This window comes from Lepus europaeus, chromosome 5 (genome assembly GCF_033115175.1).
Source record: "Lepus europaeus isolate LE1 chromosome 5, mLepTim1.pri, whole genome shotgun sequence".
Classification (NCBI taxonomy): Eukaryota; Metazoa; Chordata; class Mammalia; order Lagomorpha; family Leporidae; genus Lepus; species Lepus europaeus.
Window position 1 is genome coordinate 153,797,175 of NC_084831.1, and position 18,848 is coordinate 153,816,022.

Consider the following 18,848-nt stretch of genomic DNA (forward strand, 5'->3'; position numbering starts at 1 on the left):
GACAGTGACGGGCAGTGGGTTTAGAATGCAGGGTCAGGATGGCCCGGGTTCAGAAGGGCAGCTGTGCACCAAACAGCCGGCCTGGGTTAGCTGAGGACCAGGGAGAAGACAAAGGAGTTTCCCTCCCTCCCCGGACCCTCTAGAGTTAGGGTTTGTTGAGTTGTCCCTTTGCCTTCAATATCCCCTCCATGTAGCCTGTGAGATCCCCTAACTCATAGCTCCCAAGGCAGTGGGAAAACGTGGGCTGAAATACAGGATGGGACAATGACATCGTGAAACAGCGGCTCTCCCAGGCACACCTCTGAATCTCGGGGTCACTGAGCCGCCCTCCTGCGAGCTCTCTCCTCCTCCTCCTCCCGAGCATCCTCTTCCTCTCAGCCCCGCCCCTCCCTGGCCACACCCCTCTCTGCACTGAACAGGCACCCGAGCCCACTCCTGCCTGCCCCGGTCTCCCACAGTAAAATTTTGCTCTTTGTGCATTTGCATTTCTGCTGACTGCAAGGATCAGTTTAATTTCATGGGTGTCATTTCCTTCAAGAAATCTCTGTCTGAGCAGCGGCCCATCGAATCCCCGATAAAACATATTTTCCTACGGTAATGATTTTATGGGCCCATAAGTCATGAATTTATTATGATCTCAGCCCCGGCTGCTGATTGCTGTAAAATGCAAAGTAATTAACAGCGAGTGGTAGCAGTTATTCCCACCTGGTAACGTGTTCCTTAGTTCGCTGATGGGTTTGATTAAAGTAATGACTAAAGAGTGAAGCCTGGCTGTAAAATATTAGCATGATTAATGCCGTATCCTAAATAAGAAACAAAACTAACCAGCACGGTCTGAGAAGTTAAAAAAAAAATACACAATCCTTCCTCACCCCATATTCCCCCCTCCCTTAAGCAATTGTTACGGCTCATTTAGGGCTTGTCTTTCTTTCCATTAAATAATGTATGGGTTCCAAGGCCAGGGGCTGGCTAGCAGAGCAGAGCATGCAGTATACAACATCTAAAGGCTGGTATTATTTTTGTTTCATGTCCTCTTGGATTTGCAGAATGGAGCTTGGGTGGGGGTAGCTGTTGAGCTAGAGCCTGCATAGCTGCGTGGGTGGGTTCTTTTCCCCTCTACACCAGGCAGGGTCTTTGTGGTACCAACGAAAGGTGAAGATGGACAAGGGTGAGAAGGGCTTTGGCAGTTTGGTTGCCCCTTTGCCCAGCTGGAGCTGGGAGAAAGCTGTTGGGTTAAGGGTGGCTAGGGGCACCTCCAGAAGAAAGATAGAATTAAAGTTGGTGACACTCAACTTCTCTTTTCTTAGCATTAGGAATAACTAGTGTTGTTTGTAGCACTGCTTGGGGGTAAATAAGAACCCATGAAAACACATGCTGTGATGCCCACCTGACTATCTTTAATCCTCGTGCTATGAAGACATCAGAGCTTCCTGAAGCCCTGTGTTTCATGGAAGACCAGGCAGCAGGCTCACCGGACAGTGGGCGCAGAGGGAGTTCTCTCATGGGCCCGTGTCTTGCCCTCTCCACTCTGAGAGTCCCACAGTCCAGAGATCCACCAGACTGTAAACAGGTGTGGTTCTCTGGGAGTAGCTGTGAGTGGGCAGAGGTGGGCTGGAGTGGTCACCTGCTGAGAGGTCAGGGGGAGGCAGGAGGTGTGCCGTTGCCCTTGCTTAGTGGCCCTGGAAGTAGAGTCACAGTTATGTTTGGAGGTTGGGAGAGGCAGAGCCAGTGTTGTCAGAATAAGCATGAGGCTGTGGGTCAAAGGAGAATCCTCAGGCATTTGGTCTGGCTAGGTAGAGGAAGGCTTTTCTGATGAGAGGATCATTTGGCCAAGGGCTGGGAGACTGAGGCATTCAGAAGACAAGAGTAGGTTTCATTGATTGACTATTTGAAAACTCTCTGTATAGTCTCTGGCATCAAGACACTCCCAGTTTAGAGACTTAACCAAAAGGACAAGATGAGAAAGGAAATCTCATTGGCAAAAAACAGAAGTAGAAGGAGAAGTGGGAACTTGGAAGGGACTCAGGGCCACCATGGCCTTGGGGAGGAACATGAATGAAGGGTTGGAGAGAGAATGCCACACCCCCTTATGGCAGGCAGGAGTGGCTGTCCTGCACACCTTGTGAATTTGGAGGGGGGGAGACCATCTCACGGGAACACAGAGACATCATTATTTTAGCACATGGGCATAGGGAGAAGGGAGAGAAGTGCCATTAGCTTGTATCTGTCTTTGTTTCGGGAGAATTCACAGCATTTCAGATACACAAAATCTCTAGGGAGGAAGAGGTTAGGAGCAGGCATGTATGACTCATTTTAAAGATTTGAGGGCCTAATGATGGAGCAAGAAGTGATTTGTTCAGTGAGGAGGCGGAAGAGGGGTCAGACCCACGTCTTTCCCACTCCCCAGTCAGCGTCCATTTGCTTAACAGATTGGCTTCACGTGCCAAGTTTCCAGAAGCTGCACTTCCAGACCGACAGGCGATCCGGCTGCGTCTGTGCAGTCCACAAACAATGTCAATAATCATGACTTTGCTGTCAGTCCCAGGGATGTCAGTGTGCCTCCCTGGGAGAGCGCCCAGTAGAGAGCATTGGGTCTTCCCCTACAGCAGACAGACAGCTCCTTCCCGAATGGCAGGTGTTCCCACACCTTCCTCATCAAGGAAGAAGCCAAGGCTGGGGGAGATGGAGGGTCAAGGGAGAGGAATAAAGATCCATACCAACGCTTTTTTTTTTTCTCCTCTTCCTCTTTCTTCTCAGTCACTAAAAATACCTCTTGTTGCGTGATGTTTCAGAAAAAATGTATGGAGCAGATGGCTTTCTGTCTTTTCCCTTCTAGCCCTTGCTCCTTACAGGGTTGGAGGAAGGAAAGTTACTGGGATTGAGGTGCTGGCTCCGCAAAGATAAACCTGGAGCCCTCCCTTTCTCACCGCTGAGCAGGTCAAAAAATGATTGCGCTGGGCATGAAGGATTTATGTCTACCGTGAGTCAGTCAGAGCGTTGGGGTAAATCAAGGCTGACATTTTTAGCATCTGGGAAAAAAAAGCAATTGCGTTTTATGTCTACATTTTGCTCGGCTAATCAAGGTGCGGAAGAGACAGCCTGCCTGGGGAAACTTTTCCACTTTTTATTATTTGGGTAGGGTTTGGTTTTCCCTGTAGAAATATGGAGGAGTCCATAAAGGCTCCCGTTTAGAGCAAGGAGAAAAGACCGTCTTCCCTGTCAGCTTTGATTTGGACAGAGAAATCAGCAAAATGTCCCAGTGGCCCAGGAAAGGATACGGGAGGAACAGAGCATGGGGCCCGCTGAGCAGCCGCAGGGACCGCTCTGGGGCGAGGGCATGGGTGACCATCTCTTCGGTCCAGAAGCCTCTGTAGGACCAAATTTATAACAGAACCGTTGTAGAAAATCAGTGTGGTGCTTTTGATGAGGCTGGCCAGCTACCAGTTGTCTGCTAATCAGTCCTTTAACACAAACAACCGGTGAAATAACCAAGTTGAGCAGTTGGAACTGTTGAACCAGTGGATGCTTATTGACATAGTTCAAGATCAAGCCACAGTTAATGTTTGCAAGGGGAAAAGAAAAATGAACAAATTAACTAAGCAATATTTCTTTTTTTTCTTTCCCTTTCCAAGGCTAATTGTTGGCTTATCTAAGTGCATTGCTTTAGTAAATGAGAATGTATTTAGATTTCCAGTCTTTATTTTGCACGAGGGACTACCTTCAGCAAGTAATGCTTTCATGCGCTCATGGATAGCAATCATGGTAGCTTTTTTTTTTTTTTTTTGGATGGAGGAGGGATTTACTACATAAAGCGTTTGGTCATTTTATACACTCTCGTTAAAGTTCCGGCGCCCCAGAAGCTGGGAGTGATCCCTGTTTTACTGATGGGGAAGCTGAGTTTTAGTGAGATTGACTGATAGACGTGAGCTTTTACCCACTCGTCCCAGCTGGAGAAGCTCTTCGACTAACGAGATTCTGCCTCTGCTGGTGTCACCCCAACCTGCTGCGCTTGCTGCTTCAGTTTGTCTGAGACAGAGATGCATTTTTTTTTGTAATAACCTTGGAGATGAGAGATTCAACAAAGACAGTTGACACAAATGTCTAGATTTTCCTTTTCAAGACCCCTAAAATAGTCAGGAACCAGCCACAGTTGTGTGCTTAAAATGATGATGATAATAGTGGTAATAACCCTGGTAAAACGTATTGCTTATTTCCCACGTGCCAGACACTATGAGAAACTTTCTATGCATTTACACAGTGAAGTCACACTTAACCTAAAGCAGTAGACCTATTTTAATCTTCCGTTCCAGAGGAAGAAACCAAGGCACTGAGTTTAGAAACTTTCCTATGCGTTTAGCTGAGAAGTGACATCCGGGATCAGAAGACAAGCGAATTGACATCTAAATCCTTAGGCTTAGGCTCTTTGCTACAAAGCACTAGCAGTAGATTTGTTAGGCCTGGAAAATGTTTTTGGTGAGACAATAGTATTGGCAGCAGTTTTCCTTCTTGTGTGTGAGTGTGTACCCTTTAATAATTGTTTGGTGATGTTTGACTTAGGGAACTTTGAAATTTTCTTTTAGAAATTTTAAATATTTTTCCTTTATTAGCACATATTCAGTTCAAAAAGAATGAAGAAGAAGCACCCTATCCAGGATTTAGGACATCCAGAAGTTCTTAAGGAGGTAGTGTGGAGACCTTAAAGTTATGCTCACTCTACCTAAAAGCTGAACTAAAATTGATTTACTGATAATAAGGTGTCAGAGGGTAACTCAAACACCAAGTTCATAGAATTATGTTAGCTCAGTGAGAGCATGTGGATTATTGCATACTGATTGTTCTTTGATGAATAGAGATATGGAAATGGAATATTCCTTAATAAACATTGTCAATTAGAGAAAAAGATAATAAGGATGAGAAATCTGATAGGGAAAAGAAAAAGGGGATCCTTGATGACAAAAGCCTGGGATCCTTTGATGTAAAGGTTTCTCTTTTTGCTCTTCTCTTGGTTATTTGTTAAACATTGGCAAAATCCCTCTCAAAGCCCAATGATATTATTATGTAAAGTGCTATGCAAATACTAGTTCTTGCTGTTAATATTAATAGTAATAGCTGTGGTAATGATCTTAGTGTAGAGCAAGTGATTTTAGGTAACAATTGTATCAAGAACCTTAATTCTTTTTTAAAAAAAGATTTATTTATTAATTTGAAAGAGAGAGTTATAGAGGAGAGAGAGAGAGAGATTTCCCATTGCTGGTACACTCCACAAATGGACTTAATGGCTAGGCTGGCCAGGCTGAAACCAGGAGTCTAGAACTCCATCCAGGTCTCCCATGTGGGTCCAGGGGCCCAAGCTCTTGAGACATTTTTCACTGCTTTCCCAGGTGCATTAGCAGGGATCTGGATCAGAAGTGGAGCGGCTGGTCAATGAACCAGCACCCATATGGGCTTCTGGCATAGCAGGCAGGGCTTTAACCAGCCATGCTACAACGCCGGCCCCAAGAACCTTAACTGTAAATAGCTCATTCCCTGGGGTTAGATTTATCCTCCTCTCTGCCTCATTAGCACAGGGGTACCTGGATATGCTGTGTGCTCTATGTGAGTGCATGTACCTGTGCATTGTGTGTGTCACACAGGTGTGTGCATGTGCAGTGCACACACACACACCATGGTTTTGTGGGTGTTACATTGCTCTTCTCTGCCTTGTACAGTTGCACATTGCAGAACTCTGTTCAGAGAACTGGTTGGAAAGGGTGATGAAGCCATTGTGTTGGGTGAGGTGTGGGGTTTTATTCCCACATTTTTCTGCCTTTAATTAGGAGAATCTCAGCGCCAGATCCTCTCCTGCCTCCATGGAGAGTGAAGTTCTGCAGGAAGTTGCAGGAGAGAATCCGGCTGTCACTGTTCTGGGCCTGTGCTACACACACAAGGTGGTTTGAATGTCACAAAGAGGTTGTGAAGTCGGTGTTCCCAGGAGATACACTGAATGCCAAATATGGGTTTGATTTATTCTCCTCTTTTAACCAGTTGTTTTGATGCACTTTGGAGACAGCCTGAGTAACACTATTAATTGGGAAGAGATTAGCACATAATCAAATCACATCTGCTTGAAAAAAAAATTCAGAGCCTTCTTTATTAAAATAGCATAAAGTGTAAATTGATCCATAGCAACCCAACTTTCCACTCCTGTTTAAGAAAAGATACCAAGTGGATAAGATTGGTACCTACCCTGATCTTTAATTATTATGAATCTCTTCCCGGTCTGCTTCTGTATTTGTTCATGTTATTTCAGAGAGACCCCCAACACCCTCCCCTGGCTCTCCCAAGCTTACACAGTCTGCCCATAGCTTCCCTTCTTCCTGTTGCTGCTTGTCCTGGTTCTGATGCTCGGCTCCCATCTGTCGCAAGCAAGCCGGGAGGCCTCCTTGGCACCACGATTTACTCTCAGGGTTGTTTTTCCTCTAGAGCTGCCCTCTCCACTATTTTCAGAAAGCCATTCTTCTCTTGGAATGCATTGCTGCTGCTGGTGTCTCACCAGCACCTGAAGCCGCAGGTCATCCCTCCCTACTACCCGGTGTACACATGAGCAGGGGATGTTCCAACACACCAGGGTCTCCATTCCAGTCACTGGGATGGTTCTTCTGTTTTCTGAAGCTTATTGCCCATCATTCCTGTTTACACAGACTGAGCCTCTTCTACAACATTAGTTTTCACCACCTGCCCATGAATTTGCCTAAGGCTCAAAATTTCCATTCTGCCTCTTTCTTTTACCCATATTGAGCACGTGGGTAAAGTCGTAATTTGTAGTGGTTTCTCAGGAAGTTGAAGCACAAGTATAGTCTTCCTGAGGGCCTTGGCCATCGTTTCCTGGGCCATCATTTACTTGAGCGAGGTGGGGACATGAGTTGATAAGAATTAACATTTTTCTTCTAGGCATTTTGTGAAGATTTGGGGAGCTGGAACAAAAGGATGCAGGGAATAAAATGGAAACCCAAAGGATGTGCAAAGGGGACAACTCTTAGCCTTCTTCACAGCCTGGGAAAATTGGGAAGGCTTTCGGTTTGGGAACTTGACATGAGTCTAAACACGGGCTTCCTCATGTCTTAGCCGTGTGAGCCCTGAATCGTGGTCTTGCCACATAAAACGGGAATAATGTCACCTATGAGATTAGCCCATTTTCTGTTACTGTAACAAAATAGCTGAGGCAGGCTACTCTGTATAGCAAAGAAAAGAGGTTCATTTTGGCTCATGGTTCTGGAGGTGCAAGGTCTGGGGGCCTCACCTGGGGATGGCTTTCCTGCACAGTCTGGAGGTGACCCAGAGCAGGAGTGCATGTGTCTGTGTCTGTCTGTGTGTCTCTCTCCTTTTGTTTATAAAGCCACCAGGACTTAATCGAGGGAGCTCTACACTAAACACGAGTTAAGACAACTTTCGACTCTCCTAATACCATTAATCATACAGCTTTGGGTATTAAACTCTTATGTGAGTTCAGAATGGGTTGGTAAACCCAAAAGCAAACCATAGCAATTACCTTACAGGATGCTGTGAGGAAAAAAAAACCACATGATGATCGTGTAAAATAGCTAACAGAGCGCCTAGTGGGTCCACGGATATCATGTGCTGAGTAGATGAAGAGAGAAGCTGATATCCTTGGGCTATGCAAACTTAAAATTATTAGCACAGGCATGGCTCAGAGGAATTCAGAGCATTGATGAAAATAGATGAGCAGAAACTGCCAGAAATGAGGTTTCTAATGAATCCACAGCCTTTGCTATAAGCTGAGGCTCGCACTTCCTGTGGGCAGTGATGCCCAGGGGACTTAGCCCATTAGGAGGTAGTGAGGCAGGAGGGAGGAATCTGTCCAGATTAGGTTTCTAGCCTTCAGGCAGTGCCTCTGGTGGAAAAAAGACAGGACTCAAATCTTCTACGAGAAAGGAAGGGAAGATAAGTCTCTACAAAGAACTGAGTCAGAAGGAGACTTAGAAGAAACCGGGAAAGGCAACTTCATAGACAAAAAGTACAAAGGTCTGAAGACTGAAACATGGGAAAAAGGAAGTAGGCAAACTTCGGGGGACCAGAAGCAAGCGTTACATATCTGAATCTGTTTGAATTTTGGTCAAAACCAAGAAGGTAGTAGGAATACATGGGAAGTATTACACTTCCTTTGTGGTATCAGTTGCAGGGCCACAGCGGGGTGTGTGTGTGTGCGTGTGTGTGTGCATGCTCATGGGGGAAAGTGTAGTAGCACACTCTCCCCTTCACAAAGGCTAGTTCCTCTAACTCTGCCCTGGACCCCATCCTTTCCTAACCCCAATGCTGGTAAGTCTGACTTCCCTTCAGCAGTGGCTGGAGCACTTGCTGTGGTGTTTTCCAAGTTCACATCAACTCAAAGCAGAGCCCTCTTGTTACCCCTCACCTCCCTTTAGCCACTGCCTCCTCCCTCTGTTAAGCTCTGACATAAAGGCTCGAAAACCATGCAGCGGTGCTGCTTTTATTTTCTCATCTCTTTCACTCACTCCTCAGGCCCCTCCTTTGCCGTGCAGCTGGCTCCTGGCCACTGACAACATCCCTGCACCATCTCAGGGCGGTTTCCACCCTTCCTCTTCATGTCTCCGGGCTCCATTCCCTAAGGCTAACTGCTGGTCTCCCAGGGTTCTTTCTTGGCTTCTGCAATCCTACATACTTCCTGGTTGTTGTCTGCCCTGCTGGCTACTACCTTCGGTCTCCTATGTAGCCGCCTCCTTTGCACTAGCTCTCTGAGCATAGCTGTGCCCTGGGACTTGGTTCTGGACTCTCTTCTCTCCCTGAACTTCCCTTCTAGGTGATCTCTGTGCCTGGGGCTGTCAGCACCACCCGTATGCTGACAGCTTGCACAGGTATGTTTCTCTGGTCCAGAAATCGTCACTGAGATTCAAGCTCATATATCCAACTGGATATTTGATGTCTCTACCTGGCTACCTCCTAAATGTCTCAAAAGAAACACATAAAATAGTCTTTTCCATTTCCTCCCCAAACCTCTCCTTACTCAGCGTATCCAGACTCCATAAATGACATCACCACCATGAATGTAGTTGTTCAAGCCTAAAGCTCTTAACTCACTCAAATTCCATCATGTGTCACCTTCATTCATTCATTTGTTCCTTTACCACTTGATTCTCAATCTTTGTGGTAACTATGTTCTTTTTTTTTAAAAAAAAGATTTATTTATTTGTTTATTTGAGAGGCGGAGTTAGAGGGAGGGAGGGAGGCAGGGGCAGACAGACACAGAGAGAGACATAGAAATAGAGACGCAGAGAAAGGTCTTCCATCAACTGGTTCACTCCCCAAATGGCTGAGACGGTCTGAAGCCAGCAGCCAGGAGCTGCTTCTGGGTCTCCCATGTTGGTGCAGGGGCCCAAGTACTTGGACCATCTTCTAGAGCTTTTCCAGGCACATTAGCAGGGAGCTGGATTGGAAGTGGAGCAGCTGGGACTCGAACCGGTACCCATATGGAATGCCAGCACTGCTTGCAGAGGCTTTACCTACTATGCCACAGTGCTGGCCCCAGGTAACTATGTCCTATAAAGTTGCTAGAACGCTGAATTAGTGAATACTGATCCCTTGCTTTTAGAGAAAATACAAGGTTAGGTTCCTGTGAACCTCTGGTTACAACATTTATATTTATCAATGAATGCTTTTTATGTTTGTTTCTGTTGAAATGATGTTGTCTTTATATGTAATCATTAGCACTGAGCTCAGAACCAACAGCACTGTAGCTCCAGCCTGAACACAGCTTATTGAAGGCATGCATGTTCCCCATAAGCACATCCCAGGCTTCATGCTCTCAAACACTAGACTGCCATTCATTACTATGCTTGGGGGATGTTAAAACCAGTGCAAGCAACAACCAAGCCTACAAACCCACAAAAAAATGTGAGAAAGGTGCCACAAACAGACCGTGCAGAGATGTTTGTTTACATTATGACACCTGAAACAAGAAGGCAAAATATGGTCTTGTTTGACTTCAGCTAGAATAGGCCATGATTTAAATTTTCTACCTGTTCGTGCATGTATGTGAGTGATGGCAGATTTCTGCATCTATCACTTCTGGGGTCACTGTACATTTTAGTAAGTAAATGAAAAAATGTGGAATCTATGAAGATGAAGATGGACTATTTTAATAGTCACACACCAGGTGTTATACTAGGGATGGCAGGTATGCTGCTAAGCAAAACCCACACAGCCCAACCTTGAGTACATGTGCAATTATTCGCTTTTCTCACATTCTACCCCCTACTGCTCCAGCTCTTATCCCTACAGCGCTGGTTAATTTTAGGTGTCAGCTGGACTGGATTAGGGAATCCTTGGTGAAAGGGTACAGGGAGGGAGTTTCTAGAGACTAGTGTGTGATGTGGTAGACTAATTGGGGAAGATCCGCCCTTGCTATTGGCTGGCACCATCTAGCCTGTGGGGCAGCCTGGGTAGGATAACAAGAAAGGCAGTTGAGAGGGAGTTTTCTGTCTCTCGCGGGCAGCTGGGACACCTTCGTTCCGGGCTTTTGAACACCAGAACTCTGGGCTCTGGGGTAGGTAGGTGTTTGGTGCAGCAGTTAAGATGCCTGCATTCCCCATCGCAGTGCAGGGTTTGGTCCTGCTTCTGCTTCTTGTCCGTGTGAACCTAGCAAGGCAGCAGGCTTCTAGTGGTCGGGTCCCTGCAACCGATGCTGAGACCTGGATTGTGTTTTGGGTGTCTGGTTTGGGCTGGGCCAGTCCTGTCCATTGTGGTCATTGCAGGGTGGGGAGGAGTGTCAAGCTATGTATGAGAGATTTCTGTTAGTCTCTTTATTTGCCTTTCTAAATCAATCAATCTCCAGGCTCTCTGGCCTTTGGGCTTCTACACTTAACAGCAGGGGCCCCCTGGGTTCCCAAGCCTGCATCTTTAGCCTGAGGTTATATCATTGGCTTCTCCACTTCTGAAGCTTTCAAACATGGACTGAGTCAGGCTACTGACATCACAGGGCCCCTAGATTGCAGCCAGCTTGTAAGGGGAGTTACCAGCCTCTGTAATTCTGTGAGCAAATTTCCCTCAAACATCTCCTGTCATGTATCTATCTGTCTGTCTTTTTATCCCATTGCTTTCCATATCTGAGAACTCTAATACCAGTGTAATTAAAAAAAGTTATTGAAAAATGGAGTTATAAGTATTTTGATGCAAAAATTTTTGAAACTCATGCATAACAGCTTTTGTTAAAAAAGTTTATTAAAAATAGGGCCAGCATCAAAGAAGGAGGTATCCTTCTCTGAAGGGAGGAGAGAACTTCCACTTTGATGATGGCCTTGTCTAAATAATGTCAGAGTTTGTGGACTCAGGAGGCTTCCATAGCCTTGGCAGCTCATGACAAGAGCCTCGGGTGATCACTGACGTCATAAATAAGAGTGTCAATTGTTAAATCAACAACAGGAGTCACTGTGCACTTACTCCCCATGTAGGGCCTCTGTCCTTAATGAGTTGTACTATGAAAATTAATGGCAAACAGTACTTTATACTTTATGTATCTCAGTGCGTGCAAACAGTTGAAATCTTTACTTAGTATAGAGTTGATCTTCTGTATATAAAGATAATTAAAAATGAATCTTAATGAAGAATGGGATGGGAGAAGGAGAAGGAGGTGGGATGGTTTGGGGGTGGGAGGGCGGGTATAGGGGAAGAACCACTATAATCCAAAAGTACTTATGACATTTATATTTATTAAATAAAAGCTTCATATTAAAAAAACAGGGCCAGGTATAGCAGATAAAGCCACTGCCTGTGACACCAGCATTCTCTATGGGAGCTGGTCATGTCCTTACTGCTCCACTTCCAATCTAGCTCCCTGTTAATGGCATGGGAAAAGCAGAGGAAGATGGCTCAAGTGTTTGGGCCCCTGCTCCCCAGATGAAGCTCCTGGATCCTGACTTTGGCCCGGCTCAGCCTTGGCTGTTGTGACCATCTGGGGAGTGAACCAGTAGATGGAAGATCTTTCTCCCCCTGGCTTACCCTGCCCCCATTTCTCTGTAACTCTCACTTTTAAATAAGTAACTAAAAAGTTGATAAAAAGCACACATTATGGAATTATAGGCAGATTTCCATTCTTTTGCACTAAAGGAAACTTACCTTTTAATTCCATTTTCCACACCTTTAAGTACTTTTTACTGTACACCACCAAAATTTGTCACTGAGGCAATTAACTATGAGGTGATGTGCTCGAATCTTGCCCTCTTCCAGTCCACTCTCCGAGTATGGCAAGAGCCAGTCCTTCAGACACGAACTGGATCGTGCCAGGTTCTGCCTTTTGTCGTCCTATGACTTCGCTCCCAAACACTCAGCGTGCAGCAGAGTCCAGTTGGCCCCTGAGCCCATGCTGAACCACAGCCACCTGTCACTCTTGCTGTTAGTGCGTGGACATCCTTCCCGATTCGTGTGTGTGTGGTCTTTCTTGCTTCTGGCCTTCGCACATACTGTTCCCTATCTCCATGCCTAGAGCACTCCTTAAATTTCTGTGCGTCCTAGATCTAACATAAACTCTGTCCTCTCAGAAGAGCCTCGCTGAACACCAAGGCCTGCCTGCCTCCTTATTCTCTGTGCAAGCATGGCTGCTTTCTTTTTTTAATATTTATTTTATACCACTTAGTATATTTTTGTTTTTTGCTGTCATCTTCAGTAGACATTAATTCTATGGAAGCAGAGACTATGCTGGTATTGTTTAGCGTGCATTCCATAGTACCTACTATAGTGCCTGCAACACAGTGAGTGTGTAATCAGTATTCAATGCACAAATAAAGTAGTGAGTCACTAAATAAATCCCGAGAGAGTCAAATTATCCCTGTATACCAGCTTGTGTCAGCTAAAGTAGCAAAGCCTTAGTCTTGTCTTCATCTAAATTTCTTTTTTGGTTGTTTCCAGTCATTCTAGCAACTTTATTCTAGCTCCTTCCTATAGATTTATAATTTACCGTTTTTATTAGGTCCTGAAGTCTACCCTCAAATAAGCAGAATCGGATATTTGCCATAGCAACCACCTTCTTGGCGGGTTCCCAGACTCACTGCCTCACCACGGACTCTAGTAATGCATTCTGGATACTCTCACAGCCAGTCAGCACTTCTGAGGGCTCTTCCCAGACAGCCTCACGTCCTTGACACTCAGCTCACAGCAGGCCTGCACTAGCCCATCTCACAGGTGAGTGAGAGTAGCCATGTGAACCACATCTTCTGGACTGTCCCCTGAACCTAAATTCCCTATCAGTCATTGGTGGCTTAAGCCATAAACCCTGAAATTCTGAGGTTCACGAAAGAGAACTGGTAGTATGAGTGGCTGGAAATTCCAGACCCAATCAAAGGTGGAGCTTTTGAATCGAGAGCTGATTGAAGACAAAATGGGCTTCTAGAGTAGGCAGTGAGTAGCCAGTCCTCAGAGGTGCTGGAGAGCTAGTACCAGGAATGCCAGAGAAAGAATTACTACACTTGTTGAGTTGATGGGCTTAGGGTTTTCAGACTACAGTCTGGATCAGCTGCCATGCAGTCATCTGGTGTTCCGTTCAGGGAAGTGGGATTCTGATGGTGGTGTCCCTTATATACTTGTTTAAACTAGTTCTTGGTTTCTACCCTAGCTGTAGATACAGGTGTTGTGGGGGTGCAGCATGGTAACCTCTGACGCTTGAGAATTCTGGCCGAGGTAGCCTCCAAGGTGATGCTGTGCCTTCTGATGTGGGTCTTGTGGTCCCGTCATTATTTCTTCAATATCCGTTCAGCAGATGTTTATTGAAAAATTCCTAGATATCAGTCACTGTTGTTGGCTTTGCAGATTGTGATCACTTTCATGTAGCAACTTGCCTAGGCTAGAGCACCTGATTTTTTAGTGAGATACCGACCTAGGTTTCCTGTGAAGGTTTTTTGTAGGCATAGTTAACACCTCCAATCCGTTTACTATCAGCAAAGAAGGTAAGACCCAGCAAAGCGAGTGGGCCACACTTTGAAGAATTTAAGGGCAAAAACAGTTTCCCTAGAGAAGACATTGTGCTTCCAAACCACAGAGTTAGCTCCAGCCCGAGTTTTCAGCTTCTGACCTCTGCTTCAGTTTTCCAATTTGCTGGTCTGTGCAGTTGCATAGTTAGTTCCTTAAAATAAACTGCTTGCACTCACGCACACACACACACACGTGAAAGGTCTTAAAAATTTTTGTGGGACACACGTATTATGAAAAAATTATGGATTTCAACATTTTTTGTACCAAAATAAACTTATCTTTTAACCCCATTTTCCATGGACTTTTTGAAGTGCCTGTGTGTGTGTGTGCGTGCGTGTGTTGGACAACCCTGACCTATTTAGAGATACGTCGAAATAATAAACAATGCTATCTGATCTCATTTGAGGTTCCACAGAGGGCTGAGAGAGACTTTTTAGTCCTTTTGAATTTATTGACATTTTTCTATCTTGAAGATATCATGTGCCCTTGAAAACAATGTGTATTATGCCGTTGTACATTAAATTGTTTGGATTATCTATGTCTTTATTGATGTTTTTTGTCTAAGATATCTTTTAATTGTTGAGATATGGATATTAACAATGTCTGTTATGACTGTAGACTTGTCAGCTTCTCTGAGTTCTATAAATGTTTGCTTTATGTTTTTGTAACTCCATTATTAGACATGTCTTACTGATGATTGTTACGTATTATTTTTCAAAACTATTTATTCAAAAGACAGAGAGAGAGAGAGAGAGAGATCAGTCTCTCACGCCACAAAAGGCCACAGCAGCTGGGGCTGGGCCAGGCTGAAGTGGGGATCTGGGAACTCCATCTGTGTTTCCCGTGTGGGTGGTAGCATCACAAGTATTTGGACCATCACTTGCTGCTTCCCACAGTGTTATCAAGAAAGGCGAATTAGGAGTAGAGCTAGGACTCCAAACCAGGCACTCCAATATGGGATGTTTCTCAAAATAAGACCCATCTCAAACAGCATATTAAGTGCCACTGAATGCTAGCCCATCATGTCTTCTTCATGAGTGAGTTGATCTATATATCACTTTAAAGCATCTTTTATCTTTTTTAAAAAGATTTATTTATTTGAAAGAGTTATACAGAGAGGAGGAGAGGCAGAGAGAGTCTTCCATCCACTGGTTCATTCCCCAGTTGACTGCAACGTCCGGAGCTGCGCCGATCTGGAGCCAGGAGCCTCCTCTGGGTCTCCCATGCAGGTGCAAAGGCCCAAGGACTTGTGCCGTCTTCTACTGCTTTCCCAGGCCATAGCAGAGAGCTGGATTGGAAGTGGAGCAGCCGGGACTCAAACCGGCACCCATATGGGATGCCAACACTGCAGGTGGTGGCTTTACTTGCTACACCACAATGCTGGCTGCCCCCACTTTTAATCATTTTAAAAAAAATTTATTTGATAGGTAGAGTTACAGACAGAGGGAGAGACAGAAAGGTCTTCCATCTGCTAGTTCACTCCCCAAATATTTGGCTGCAACAGCCAGAGCTGAGCTGATCTGAAGCCAGGAGCCAGGAGCTTCTGTAGGGTCTCCCACATGGGTGCAGGGGCCCAAGGACTTGGGCCATCTTCCACTGCTTTCCCAGGCCATAGCAGAGAGCTGGATTGGAAGTGGAGCAGCCGGGTCTAGAATCGGTGCCCATATGGGAGGCTTAGCTTACTGTTGCACAGCGCTGGCCCCACGTCTTTATTTTTAACGTTACTTTTCTCCTTCAGGTCTATTTGACCTCATATTAGAACTGCCTTGCTACTCACCTTATCTTCATTACTTGCCTGGTATATGTATTTTTGCCTGGTATGTGTATATTTATTATCTGTCTAGTGTATGCATTTCCATTCATTTACTTTTTAAAAATTCTATTTAAGTTATGCCAGTTTCATGTATTTCGCATATATAGATTTAGGAACACAGTGAATCTGTTTATATTTCAAGTGACTATCTCACAGGCAGCATGTCCATGAGTCTTTTAAATCCATTTTTTATCATCTGTGACTTTTACTGGAGTATCATTCTATTAATATTTACTGTAACTATTAGTTTGTATTTCAGTCTTCCTTTTTGTTATCTGTGTTCTCTTTGCATGCTTTGCTTTTTTGTTTCTTTGTTTCTTCTTTCCTGCCTTATTTAGACAGGATAATTTTAAAAAATTCTACTTTTATCTGTTAAATTACATTCTTAGGTTGCATTTTTAGTGACTATTTTAAGGACTACAATATAGATCCTTAACTTTTCACCATCACCATGGAATTAGTATTATACCACTTCATGTACAACATAGAAACTGTGCTAAGTCTCCAGGTCTTTATCTTTCCCAACCCCAGCCAGGCCTTTTGTGCTACAGCTGTCATATACATGACATAGGTCCTGTAGTGCCAGGTTATGATTTTTCTTTAAACAGTCACCTATGTTTTGTAGAAACTAGAAGGACAAGTGTGACTTTATATTTGTTCATAATTTTGTTATTTCCGGTGTGCTCCCTTCCTTCCTGAGGGCTGAATTCTCATCTGGTATCATTTTCTTTCAGCCTGAGGACCACTTATTAATTGTGTAAATGTGCTAATGATGAGTTTTTAAAAATCGGAAACTGTCCTAATTTTGTCACGTTCTTAAAAATGGTTAATTTTGCTGCGTGTAGAATTCTGAGTTGACAGTTTTTCTTCTCATATTTTAAGGATATTTTACGCTTAACTTTTGATTTGCAAGATTTTCAACACAGTCTATGATAGTTCTTATTTTTTGTTCCTTTTTATGTAATGTTTTCCTCTCTCTGCTTAAAAGATTTTCTTTGTCTCTTTATTTGTCAGTGTGATTATGAAATGCCTAGGCATATTTCTCTTGCCTGGGTTCTGTGAGATTCTTGAATCTGTTACTTTATGCTAAGAGATTTGGGGAAATCTTGATCGTTGTTTCTTCAAATACTGCTGCTGTTCTGCTCTGTCTGTTTTTCTGGCATTCTGTGTGTATGTATTCTACGTATATGTTATTGTACCCTAGTCCTAAGGTTTTAATATTGCCCTCTAGTCCTAAGATCCTTTCCTTGTTTAAATCACTTTCTTCCCTCCCAGTCTTCAGATTGGATAATTTCCTTTGATCTATCTTCAGATCGCCTGGCCTTCATCATCTCTGGTCTGCTGTTAAACCCATCTCGTGAATTTTACATTTCAGATATTGTATTTTTCAGTTCTAGAATTTTCAGTTTAAAAAAAATAATTTCTCTGCTGAGAGTTCCTATCTGGTACTCATTGTGAGCATATTTCACTGCACATCAAAGAGCATCGTTCTAACGATGAAAGTGTTCTCCGCTGTTTCCAACATCGGTGTCCACTTGCTGTTAGCCTCTGTTGATTATATTTCCTCACGGATGTTCAAATTTTCATGTTTCTTTGATTGTCAAATAATTTCGACTTCACCCTTAACGCTGTGGCTGTTCTGTTGTGGGGGCTCCAGATCCCATTGTAAACTTCTGAAGAATGCAGCCTCTGCGTTTTGCCAGCTGATTAACTTGATTGGATTTAAACTTCAAATCCTGTCTCTTGGCCAGTAAATAGCTCCAATTTCGGAGTAGACCTTTTATCCTTTACCGCTGGTGAGTCTCTGGAGACTCAGGGTGAGCCAGAAATAGGAGTAGGGTAGGATTTATACACAGGATTTAGGCCTCTATCTCGTTCTCTCTCTCTCTTTTTCCTCCTCCTCCGCCTCCTCCTCCTTTGTGTCTCCCTCCACTCCCTCCCTTCCCTTCTCTTCCCTTTTCTCTCTCTCTTTCTTTCCAAGAGTCCCTCTTTCTAATAGCTGCAGTTGTACCAGACTCTGTCCTCTGGTTCTTTAGATCAAAAAAAGCAATTTCTCCCCTCTACCCATTTAGGTTTAAACTACCCTACAAACTTATGACTCATTTTTTAATTTGTAAAAATGGGAAACTTGGGGCTGGCATTATAGAGCAACATGTTAAGCCACAGTCTGTGATGCCAGCAGCCAACTCTGAGTGACAGTTTAAGTCGAGGCTGCTCCACTTCTGATCCAGCTCCCTGCTAATTCACCTGGGAAAACAGTGGAAGCTGGCGCGGGTGTTTGGACCCTTGTATCCACATGGGAAACCTGAATGGAGTTCCAGGCTCCTGGCTTTGGCCTGGCCCAGCCCTGGCCACTGCAGCCATTTGGGAAGTGAACTAGCAGATGGAAGATCTCTTTCTATCTCCCCTTCTCTCTCTGCCATTCCATCTTCTAAATAAATCTTATAGGCCAGCACCATGGCTCACTAGGCTAATCCTCCGCCTATGGTGCCAGCACCCCGGGTTCTAGTCCTGGTTGGGGGGCCGGATTCTATCCTGGTTGCTCCTCTTCCAGTCCAGCTCTCTGCTGTGGCCCAGGAAGGTAGTGGAGGATGGCCCAAGTCCTTGGGCCCTGCACCCGCATGGGAGACCAGGAGAAGCACCTGGCTCCTGGCTCTGGATCAGTGCAGTGCGCCGGCCATAGCGGCCATTTGGGGGGGTGAACCAACGTAAGGAAGACCTTTTTCTCTGTCTGTGTCTCTCACTGTCTAACTCTGCTTGTCATCTTTTCAAGCCTCCAGAACATTTCTGGGATTCCTTTTCACTCTTTAGAGACTCCAGGGTTTCTTTTTTTTTTTCTTTCCCTTTTTTGGTGCCCCCCCCCTCCCCCCGAGTTGATGGTTTTTCTCTGGTGTCACAGGAGCAGGTTACTTATGGGACCACATTACAAGGGACTCTCTGAGCATCACCTTTAATTTTGGACAGACTGAGTTCCAAGCCCTTGCAACGCATGTGCCTCCTGAGGTAGGAACAGAGCCAGGAGTGGACGGACAGAGGTATGTGCTGGCAGCATGCGGCC